Here is a 12810-nt window from a genome sequence, read left to right on the forward strand (position 1 = left end):
TTTATCATCCTTGATTAATATTGGAGTTTATTTGTCATTATCCATTCTAATATCATAAACTCTGTCTGTTGATCTTTCATGGCTTTTTTTTTACCCAACACCAACCAAAGATGGGCAACCCGACGATCAACCCCCAAAACGTGAGCGAAGAATAAAAAATTCGCTTCGCATATTATTAATTTGTAACTCACTTTCCACCTCCCCTTCATCCTTGTCATATTTACTAAATAATATAACAATAAAATATCAATTTGAATAGTAATATTTAAAAGTTTTATCTTGTACCTAATTATTTTAAATTTCCTGATGTTTTCAAATAGGTATCCCGCAAGGCTAAACATTACGTATAACGGATTTGTTTCGATTAAATTTGACAAGACGATATTAAAACTTTTTGCGTAGACGAAATAAAATAAAAAACTGTGCCCCGGTAGTGAGCCGTCACGTATTTTCCACGCTTATCAAGTTTGCAAAAGAAACGACAGTTTTGTATTCGTCTTCCTATACGAAATGAACCTTTTAAATCATGACATAACACTTTAAATAACATTTCTATGTATTGAGCAATTAAAAAAACAGATTAAAAATGAGCATCGGTCAGGATTATTCTTAAATCAAAATCAATCTTACACAAATAAACTTTTACAATTACATTTGTATCGCCATGTGACAGAATTAAATTGAATTTAAATCGACATCATTCATCATCATCATCTAAAATCGACAATCTGTTCGGAATCTCGTGTGATGAACCGGCATCAATTTCAGTAGATATTCGTTCTGAACTATTCTCAAATAAAATACATAGTCGACGATTTAAACTTTTAGGTTTATATGTCCTGTTTATATGTGTTAAAATCAATGAATCAACGAACAATCGAACAACGAAACATCAACGAACTTGACGCTTTTTTATTAACATATTTTGATTTTGGAATTCCCATTTTTTTTTTAAATATATTTAATTGTATTGATAGGCAAAGGTTTTAATTTACTTTTACTCGTGTTTTTTTGGTGGTAAGACTTTGTGACTAGTCCATCTAGGTAGATGATGATCTACCTTCACATCATATATTATACCGCCAGATTATTAGTATTATTGTATTAAGGGAATAAGAGACAAAAAATCTTAGTACCCGTGGTTGGTAACGCGTTGACGGTGTAAGGAATGGTTAAAATCTCGACGTAAGATTTTAACCATTCCTTACACCGTCAACCAATGTCTAAGGGCAGTGGTAACCACTATTTTATGTAGCCCATTAAGGTTTAACAATGATAGCTGTATTCAATCATAGTCATTTTGTCGAAAATCAACTCAATGTTTTATCTAGTTTTGTACAAAATATGGTAAATCTATCAAGTGCAAAGGCTATGTCACGCACACTTGCTCAATACTCAGTCAGCTCACTCACACATTGATACCTCGAGCACAGCGCTACACCAATAGCTAGTTTGTTAAAATACCTAATCTTCAAATTTCTTCCAGCCCGCGTTTCGCCTTAACTATAGTGCAACGATAATTTGTTTTAAGCTAAAATCATCCCGTATCAATCTATCTAGATAATAATTAGCTCAGTCGACACTTATTATGTACTAAGTATTAATTAAAATTAATATTCAATTAGTCTTTGATATTGATTGTAAGCGATACTACATTTAAATCTCATTTCTAGTTATTAAATACAAATGAGTCGTTTCGGATTTCTATCTCCGATTTTATTATTTTTTTAATTTAATTAGTTACGGTGTTCATTAAAGTAATCGTGCTTTAATTATTACAAGTAGGGTACATAAATATTGACAGTAATTTGAATATAATAAGGTGATAAAAATACCTCAGTAATAATTTGTATTCGTCTTTTAGGGGTCAGTGGTAAAAGAGGAGAAACGCTTCACGTCTAAAAGCACTAATGGCAAATCAAATCAAATTTATTTTATTTAAGTAAACTTTACAATAAAGCATTTTCGAAGTGTCAATATCTGAACACTACCACCGTTTCGGAAAGCAGCTTCAAGCGAGAAGAAACGACTTATCCAGATAATTACTATTCTGTAGGAATATATGTTGCTTATATGACACACTTTAGTTAATGATAGGGCTTCCTGCAAGTCCTTCTTGGTAGGTATGACCCTCTCATAATTGTTGTCAAAGTATTGTTGTGTTCCGATTTGAAACATTGTAACTACACGCACAAGGAACATAATATCTCAGTTCCTAAAGTTGGTAGTACATTGACAATGGTATTGACCATTCCTTAGGTGATCTATACATATAATAAAATTAGAGTGTCTGTTTAAAATATTAAAATAATCGCTTCTTACTAAATGCATATGTATACACGGTACATGTAACAAAACAGCATTTTTTTTTTTTTTGTCAGTCTGTTTGTCCCGCATATTCTCTGGAACGCCTCGACCGACTTTTCAAAACGCCATATTTTCACAAATCCATAGTGAACATCATAGATTAATCAAGCTCTCGACCAACGATATCGCGGCAATTTGCTACCAAATGTTTATTTGGCTTTTTTCCTGTTATAGTTGGAATAGAGTATCCGTTGAATCGCTATTTTGGTGCGTGTATTCTTTTAAATTAATGTACAAGAAACAACAAGTATAACAATGAAAAAGTACAAGATTTTTCGGTTTTGTTACATTGGCATTTATAACAGAATAAATCGAAATTATGTTTTCCTTATTCGAATGCATTTCATGAAAAAATTTCTATGCGCTTGAAAATATTTCCGGACGGAAACATATGAAGTTCCTTTCGGAAATCAAACGCGGCGTTTGGAAAGAAGAACGGAATAAAACAGGAAACCTGACGCTTGCGTTCTAATACTGATGCTCTTGAATTAAACAACTGCTTGTCGCTAGGATGGAATAAGAACTCTTTACCTCTCTTATTATAAAACATAATTTATAAAATGATTGCCCTGGAATATCATATACGGTAACAAATAACGAAACAAATTAAAAGTAGCTTTATTCAAGATTCATCAATAAAAATAACAAAAAAAAAACATTTACAATATATGTATATATGTAAGTTAATATCTCTTTTAAAAAAAGAGTTTCCCAATTATTACCATACATTAGTTAAATAATAAATAAAATTAACTACATACTTTATTTTTCTAAGTAACACAGGTGGGAAAAGAGGGTGATAAGTATTCACCAATGACCCACCAACATTGGCAGTGAAGATGTTACATCCCTGACTCAAAATCAGTACTTTTTGTGAATTTTATTTATATAACACTTTAATAATTGTATTTAAGCTTAGAAATAAAAAGATAACCCTCTTATATAATAATATCTGTCCAGTTATTTATTTTACGTTTTACCAACAATGATTCAATCATACAAATCAACTCTAACTTGACCATTTTTAAGTGTTGAAAAAAGTGCACGATTGGAATTAATTTCTTCGGCATCAGATCTAATTAAAATGGACAGACGCAAAAGTCAATGGTTAAAAACCTTCAAGGATTGCAAGACAAAGATTCAAGTTAGTAGCCACCGCGCGGCAAGCCCCAGCGCACGCGCAGAAATAGCAGCCTAGTTAAATTAATTTAGAGGTTGTCTGTTTAAATTTACCACAGATAATAAATCGTTTCTGACGTTTAACATTTGATTTCCGCGCGCTTTTTTCTGAGCGGGATTCAGTTGTGTTTGAATATTGTTTTTTTTTCTATGTTATCTGCAGTCTAAGGGTAAGTTATTTGATAATTTATTAATTTTATAATTGTAATATTCAGTAACTGTGTATTAATATTTTATTATTATATATATATATATATATATATATATATATTTATCATTTTGTCATGTTTTTGTTAATGTGACATAAACTCTTAATTGGACATTATTTTATTACATGCATTTAATTCATTTTTATTTTTTATGAAGTTTGCACAATATTAATTTAGTTGAATTTAATGGACTATAATCGAAAATTTAGACACACACCATTAGCATAGATGTACTACATTCTCGACAAATAAATTACTATTGAGACAATTAAAAAGTAAGCCCTAGTTTGAAACCTGAAACCTCTTTCTTTTAACTTTTTAGGGAATTAGAAAATAAAAAAATATATTTTTAAGTTTATTCAAAAATTTTTTTAACTAATTCTAATTAATTAAAACATTATTTGTAACAAACAACTTAAGCTTTCGTAATAAATATATATTTTTTTATTTAATGTATTTTTTCCCATGGCCAATGTATTAATGTCGTATGCCAAAAGGAATTGAGGATTTATTATAAAACACTCGCCAAAATCGCTGCGATATAAGTAGAACTACATATAAATTAATTAAAAGCTATTTTTGCGCGTCGGTCTCTTTTCTTTATAAACGTATCTAATTGCTTTTTATATACGTTTAAAACAAAGTGATTCGAACACGTTAAAATAATAATGTTGAATTATTTATATTGAAGCGTTATTTTTCCAAATAAATGAATTAAAGAACGCAATTAGATTTTTAATTACGTTTTTATTATTATAATGTTTACACGAAAATATTCAAAACTAACACACAATGGACTAACTAAATTTGAATTTATATTACAATATTTTTCATTTTAATAACAATTAAGGGTCAATTAACGCCTAATTTGATAAAAAGGAATTTTTAAACTGGCCACTCGACCTCGCACGGATTAAACTATACTTACATGCATGTTTTTTTTTTTTTTAATAAAAAGATTAAGACAATGACATAATCAGGTAGAGCCATGCGAACTATGTGCCCATACAGTAATTTATGTTACAGCATTAGTCGCACGATTCACGTCTATATTCTTGTAATATCTAAGTAAGATCTCTAAACTACTAATCCAAATTGTTACGCGTAAGAATAAATTAATCGGTTTAATACAAATAAATTGAACATAAGTTCGGTAACTCAACTCAGTTTTTTTTTTAATAAAATATTTTTATCAGTTACTAGCAGCTCGCCCTTTAGTACATATTACTCCAGATTTTGGATTATTATTGAGAAGTTCTCGGCAGTAAAATCTAATAAGGGTTTAATGACTTGGGACCAATTCTAATTATTTTGTCAAATGATCGCAATCAAATCGAAATGTAATCGTTGCTGTTTCGATCGTTTCCGGTTCTACCAACACAACGATCTAAGTTACATTACATTCGAAGTTGGATCGAAATAGAATTAGCAATTAGCAGGCGCCTGTACTGGAGCGATATAGGGGTAACCTTACTTACCCCCAATTTCTGATCAGTCGGGTTTTTAAAAGAAATATTCAAATGTCATTTATGTCGGTAACTGCTAAATTGCATGACTACCTAAATACTTTTAGGTATTTTATCATACCTACACATATAGTACAATAAAATTATCGTCGGTATTTTTTTTTTAGAATTTATATTGTTAAGGCCCTAGGCCGTTACGCGAGACCAATGAGACATACAGAAAATATGTGTATATTATACAGCCTATTTCCATGCTGAAACCACAACCCATTATAACGAGCGAGCATATCAATGGATATTGAACATTTTGCGTAAAACCTGAAACAAAACAGAGACACATAAATACTTACCTCTTTATAATATTCGTATGAAGCATGATAAATCTCTTAGTAAACAAATGAGATAATATTTTTAAAACTCATCAGACTGTGATCTGTTTTATAACAAAATTTACATTAGAATTTGTTTAAACTCAGTGCTAATGGCATTATTTTAACTTGATAGATTATATATATAGATAGATAGATTATAATCTATCTCGCGAGATTGTGAAATGTCGAAAGATTGGAAACCGCAACATACTGCTTACAATTTAACGCATTTTTTCGATAGATTATAATATATCGAAGTGCGTCATTTTAGTTAACATCATTTTATTATAAGCTGCCGAAATTTTTTCTTTTAATTTTGAGTTAAATCACCGTTTACAATATTTCGGCAGTTTACAATCTCGTGAGATAGATTACAATCTAACGGTATTTACAATTCTACAGTGATATATACATATGTACTAGACATTTACCAGTAGGGGGTCCTTACAAAATGCATAACAAATTATATTATATCCATATATAAATACTCGTTTTTACAGATTATTAATACTTTCATATTATACGCATGTAATTTATTTTTGTTGTAAAATTTTAATAGATTTACGAAAAAAAATTTCTACTAATTTTTACCACGAAAAGTTGGACCAGATCCTGAGATTAATAGATTCAAGCAAATAAACTATTAACTTTAATATAGTATTATTTTATGGAGTCTACAAGCTCGTCTAGGCACTACCTACTTGTTACTTGTTCTAGCGCTAAGCGGCGCTACTTAGTATTGATACGTTTCAGTTTGAAGGCTGAGTGAGCCAGTATAATTACAGACACAAGGGATGTTAATTCTTAAGTCCCAAGGTTTGCTGCGTTTTGGCGTCAATTTGCGACTGTGACCATATTTTATTCCAAACGAAGAAGAAATAAAGATAAACAAACTAGATTAACCTACTCTATGCGGTTAATTGCTCAGCCATATTACTAACAGTTTTTTAATTGATACGTCATTATTTATAATTCAAGTCTATTTTACTTCCAAAGTTTCGATAACAGCTTCGTCGAGATTCAGAACGCCATTTTTTCGAAAATGCCCAATGAATATCATAGATTATTCGAGCTCGACCAATGTTATCGCGTCAATTCGGTGTCAAATGTTTATTTGGCTTTTGTCCTCTTGTGATTGCAATAAGGAGAAACTCTATTTGGAAAGAAGCTAATGAATATACATACGTAATTGTACCAGCGGAAACGCATACCGTGAGAACGACACTGTTAATAACATTGCCTAATTAGAAACATTTGAGTTTTGTAACGAGATATTAATTCGAAAATTTATATTATAAAGCTATAAGAGATCTACTCACTCCTGGTCATTCATGCTAAATTATTGTGCATTAGTATGAGTGACACTCGTGCTAACGAGATGTCTATGTGTGCGTGAGATGGCTAATGTAAGAATAAACACGGTAAATGCGTTAACAATTATACTATAACAAATACACGCACAAGCACGCCGATAATTTTACGAAGAGGAGCGTGCCCCTGTGAGCGAACACTATTAACACGAACTATATACATACATGTTATTTTAATAACTTTCTCGTTTAGTGATAATAATGCTCTTCTGGCCTAATTTCAGCGGTGATAGACTGTCTGACTCTGCACATAACGTATTACAATGCACAAATGTGTGCACAAACAATGAACTTTTCTTTCCTTCACAAATCTACGCGTGCTTGCTCGCGATGTCACCGCCTAACTGTGACATTGATCCCGTCGCGCACGAAGAAATTTGTCTACTCTTTTCTTTATCGCATCGCCAAAAAAAGGAACTCTCTACCAGTACACGTGTTCCCCTCCTCTTATGACCTAAGTGCCTTCAAACGTGGCGTGGCTCTTGCAAGGGCCTCGCGCAAAAATCTAAGCAAAATTGAAATAGATTTTTTATTTAAAACTTTCGTTTTTGATCCCAAATTATTTATTAAGGTTATAAAATAACAGTAAATTAAAATAAAGTTAGTTAACTAATTAATTAATTCAGAACATAATATATCGCGCCTCGAAACATTTGAAGATCGGTTTTTTAATCACATAGTACTCGGCCCATACTTTAATAAAATATTTTAGTCTAAGGAAGACGCCAAAAACATCAATTTTAAAAAATTATAATTTCTTTATTTGTTAACTTTGTAATTAATTAAATGTAAAATATTTTAAAAGTATACAATTTTTATTTATTTGTATAACTTTACCATCTCTCGTCAAACATAACAAATACCTAAACCAAACAACCAGACCTATTTTCGAATCACATACATACTTTTCACCGAGGACAGGAGTCCTCGCAAAGACCTACCGCCCCGAGCCTCGCAATGGGTAAGGCCGCCGCTGTGCCTAACCGGACTTTATAAAAAAATATATATTTTTTCGATCCTTCGAAGAGAGCATGCATTATATGGCTTTATGTACTTCCGAAAGCAATGGAGTGTCATATATTAAACTACCAACGTTCTAATAACATCACTCCTGTTATTATTAGAGCTAATGAAATTGGAGACGAGTGTGTGAAAGCTGAAAACCCAAACTTCTTTTACTTGCATGACACCAAAATTTATAGTTTAATAGGTGCTACCACCAGCTGGCCATTTTGTTTAACAAGAGTTTTTATTATATTAAAAATAATATATTTCAATAGTATATATACATAATTCTTTATAAACTTATATTCGTAGTTCATAACGACCGCTTGGAAACGTTGCGTTAAATTCAAAAAGGCATTAAACATAAATTATTGTTGGCTGAACGACGTTAACCCTTTGCTCCACTGAAGAGAAAAACAAAAAGCTTAGTCATGTGTACAGGCAAGACCTTGGAGCTAAAAAAATAAATAAACGAAGCCGTTTTTTCCCGAGTACGTTCAGGACAACTAATTTTTTCTTATTAATTGTCAATTGATGATTGTGCGAATGTGGCGTGGCGTATTTATTTCATCGCATTTTTACCGAATCACGTTTCTATTGAACTAAATATATTTAATTTTAACATTAATGTAATATATTATAAAATTTTGTTTAGAAGAACGAGAGCTCTAGGTTTTTTTTTTTTTAAATTTACAATTTATATCGATGTCGAACGTGTCAAATGGAGTGACTGAATATGCTCGAACCTTCTTGCCTGCCTTGACAAAGGGGCTTAGGGGCTGTGAATACTTTATACGCTAACCTAATTATTATTAAAACTTACTTTCAACGTTATAATATTAAAATTTCAATACCAGAGTGCAATAAATATGTTTAATTGATTTGAACATTTCTGACGCCTAAAACGTATGTACATATTACTTTTTATTTTTGTGTCTTTCGTTTCAAGTGTATTATTAATTAGTGGCAACATAATCTACATTAGTTTTGTTTTTATTTAAGTACAAGATAACGCCTAACTTCCGACTCGGCAATTTCAATAAAACCTTCATGGAACAACATAGTCGATTGTATAATCAAAATGCGCAGCTATTTTTAACTTTGCCAATTGATAAATTTAAATAATTTATTGAAAATATATTAATAAATCTGACATAATACTCAACATTTAACAGATGAAAAAAAAAGCGCGGAGTTAGTACTTGTTGATTTCACAGGTGGCATATAGATATATAGGCTCAAGATACAACACGTGCGCTGGCCGAGCGTTGACAAGAGAGTCCCTAGTTGACATGTTCCTTCTTTTATATTGTTTGAATCAACTGTCGTGTTGCTCTACAACTGCTTAATCCGGGTAGGCGCCGTCATATATATATTTATTTACAGCTTAAGTACCATATCTTTAAAATTATTGGTGAGAGTACAATGAATTTCTGGCTAGTTCTTCTCCGTAGAATCTACATTACGAAACGGTGGTAGTTTTTTATCTGTACTATATATAATAGTATAAATGCGAAAATATCTCTGTAGGTCCGTTACGCTTTAACGGCTAAAAAACTTAATCGATTTTGGTTAAATTTGGTAGCACGCTTGAATCCTAAAGATCTACATGGCCTACTTTTTCGCATTTCAAGAGGGTATTATTGCTAATAAACGTATACAATTTCATAAAGTATTTTCGTTACAAAATGAAATCCAAAAAAGCGGAGACTGTCAATGAGCATAAACTCGCTCATCTAGTTCAATATAACCCTGTGATACAGCAATTCAAAAGTGCTAAAATTATATTTATTTTTGTAAATATACAAACTTGAGGTAAGATTGTATATTTACAAAAATTTCTGCACTTCCGTATAGGCAAAGTTGAGAGTTACTGACAATTAAACTCGTCTTTTGTTATATGATAAGTATGTATTTATTGTCTGTGGATAATCTACGTCATATTTTGTTCACCAAGTTACTTTACTTCACCATTTTTAAATTGTTTGTAAACTTCAAACAATTTTGTGTAGATATTGATCTAGGAAATTTAATATTCATAATGTTTTAATGCAGTTTTGTATTGATATTAGCGCGGCATTGACGGGACAGGGTGAGAGGTAGCTTGCACAACCACGGGTCAATATCCGTAGTAAAACCCCATTCGGACGAAGGAATAGTATCATACAAGAGACAACCAATTTAATCAAACTGAAATAGTATTAGCGACATACAGACGAAATAATGTGATACAAATAATGTAGAAAATTATATGATAAGAATCTAATATTACCCTATACCACTCGGGAATAGAATAGTTTAGACCTTGCCGGTCCTTTTCGTCAGAATCTGCATTCCGAACCGGTGCGGTGGTAGCTTCACTTATATTCGTACAGTTTGTTAAATGACGCTTCAAAAGTGCTTGTAAAAGCCTACTTGAATTAAGTATATTTTGATTTTTTGATTATAGAGATTTAGAGTTTAGAGCATGAGGCTTATTTCACAACCCTGAATTATTAACCAGGGACATTTAAAGACTTTACTTCATATAGGAAGATTATCAATACGAACTAATGCCAACAAACTAATTGAACATATTCAAACTGTAATAATAAATAGATTTGTATATATTTTTTTCTCAATTACACCGAAACACTTAATTTAAATTTTAGATTTAGAATAATTCAAAAATTATAATCAGATTAAATATTAAATGCTAAAACTATGTTATTTATATTTTTTTATTCTAAATTTAAATGTTTTATTAGCATACAATTAAATATATGAATAGAACAATGAACTTACATACTTACATATTACTTATCTTTATATTACTTAACTTATTCATAGTTGACGGAGAATAAATCCTTCTTGGGGCAAGGTTTCTATAATAAAATTCCACAGACATTTTTAGCTTTGCCGTTTCATAAATTCAAATCATTTGTAAAAAATACATTGGTAAAGAAGGCATATTATTCGATACAAGATTATATTGGTGATAAAAAACCGTATAGTTAATGCTTGTTGACTTCCAGGCAGGAGACATAACATACATATTATTTTTATTAACATAGTATTTTTAGATGTTGAAAAAGAGTAACTACTGAGTTTCTTGCCGGTTCCTCTCGGTAGAATCTACATTCCGAACAGGTGGTAGCGACGATTCAAAAGTGCTTGCAATAGCCTACTTGAATAAAGTATATTTTGTTTTTGATTTTAAACATCTTATCTCTCAAGATTGGCTCATAGGCAATGTAAGGAATTGTTAAGATTTCTTAAAGCACCAATGTCTGTAGGTGGTGGTAAAGGTTATCTATTTTATAGTAAAATATAATAATAATAATTTAACATAAGTATTCTATCCTAAAAGTCATCCAATAAAAGACAAATGGTATAAACTTACAGGGCATATCAGGATAGAAGTCTACTGCCACCTTTTTATTTTAATAATTGGGTACACATGCTGTATAAAACCGACAGTCCTTTCACTTACACGGCCCAGTCTGAAGTTCAGGGTCGAACGCAATTATTATTATTTTAAATTGTTAGCGTATGACTTGAACGAATAAATTGATTTATGCAGGCTAATTGAAGTTTGTATTATAAAACTTGTATTTACATAAATGAAATACCTAACAATCTTGGTATTATTATTTTAATTGTTCTTTTTTTTCAATTCAATTTAATGGCTTTTAGTTGTGCCGACAGGGCACATCTTTTTTTTAAATTAATAATAATCTGTGTTGAAGTTTGAAGTGTCACTGTCAATGTCAATGTATTTACAGTCACAAGTGACATGAGTCATTCGCACGTGACATCGGTGAAATAATCTGTGCCCTCTTGGCACAAATAAAAGCAAAAAAAAAGACATGAGTCATCAATTTCATAAATCTTATTTCCCATACTTGATGGCGTGTAGGCTATGTCGACGAATGGTCAATAGTCTATAGACAATGGTAACCTCAAACCATGATATAATGTTTCACGTTCCTATTTTAAATTTTAACAAAGAAAAGAAACCGGTGTGTGTGGGAAAGCGTAATTAAAACTATTTCAATTGTGGATTCAATGTTAATGAAAATTAAAATAATATTACTCATAGTTTATATTTCGAGTAATTAATATTAATATTTATAATAACAGTTAACCAAGTGATTAAATAAAATAAAATGTTTATTCAGTATGATTGAGCGACCGTTGCTAATGGAAACATAAAAAAAAAATACAATTACACGTTGATATTTTTTATCTATATTCAGATATAGTTATTTATATAAGGTAATAAAAGTAAAGTTGGGTTAAGACCTCTCTCTTTTGAGGAGGTTTTGATCTTATTCCACCGCGCTGCTCCAATACGGGTTGCTGGATACACATGGCAGAATTTCATTGAAATTAGACATAGCAGGTTTCCTCGCGATGTTTTTCACATGAGATGAATTACAAACACAAATTAAGAACACGAAAATTTTGCTCGTGTGCTGCTCTCTATAAAGTGATGCTTGTCTGGGTTTGAATACGCAATCATCGGTTAAGATACATACATGTGATAAACATTGAGCTATCTCGGCTTATTTATGTGATAAAAATAAAATATATTTTTTAATTATTATTGATTTCTTATGTTACTCGAGAATAAGTACCTTTATATGTTATAATAAGGAAAATATGTTACTTATTAAGTATTAATGACGGTTATAATAATGATTTAATCATATTATATACTAAAGTGTTAAGCTTTGTACGTAGATTTACAATTATAAATGCGAAACAGTCGTATTTTAACGATAAAAACTATACAATAAGGTTTTATTAAAACAAATAAAAACTTGATAAATCAAATGATGATAAATTAAAATATATATAT

At 30.7% G+C, this 12810-nt stretch overlaps 1 protein-coding gene across 1 annotated transcript in view; it reads left to right on the plus strand.

The window, feature by feature from the left end:
* Positions 1-3521: 3521 nt before the first annotated feature.
* The window catches only part of LOC125071705 (D-xylose transporter), a 57796-nt gene continuing 48507 nt past the window's right edge, over positions 3522-12810 (plus strand). Inside the window, exon 1 of the mRNA XM_047682052.1 lies at positions 3522-3716. The gene's annotated coding sequence lies outside the window, so the exon portion shown is untranslated. The remainder of the gene's footprint in view (positions 3717-12810) is intronic.

Source organism: Vanessa atalanta, chromosome 20 (genome assembly GCF_905147765.1).
Source record: "Vanessa atalanta chromosome 20, ilVanAtal1.2, whole genome shotgun sequence".
In the NCBI taxonomy this organism is placed as follows: Eukaryota; Metazoa; Arthropoda; class Insecta; order Lepidoptera; family Nymphalidae; genus Vanessa; species Vanessa atalanta.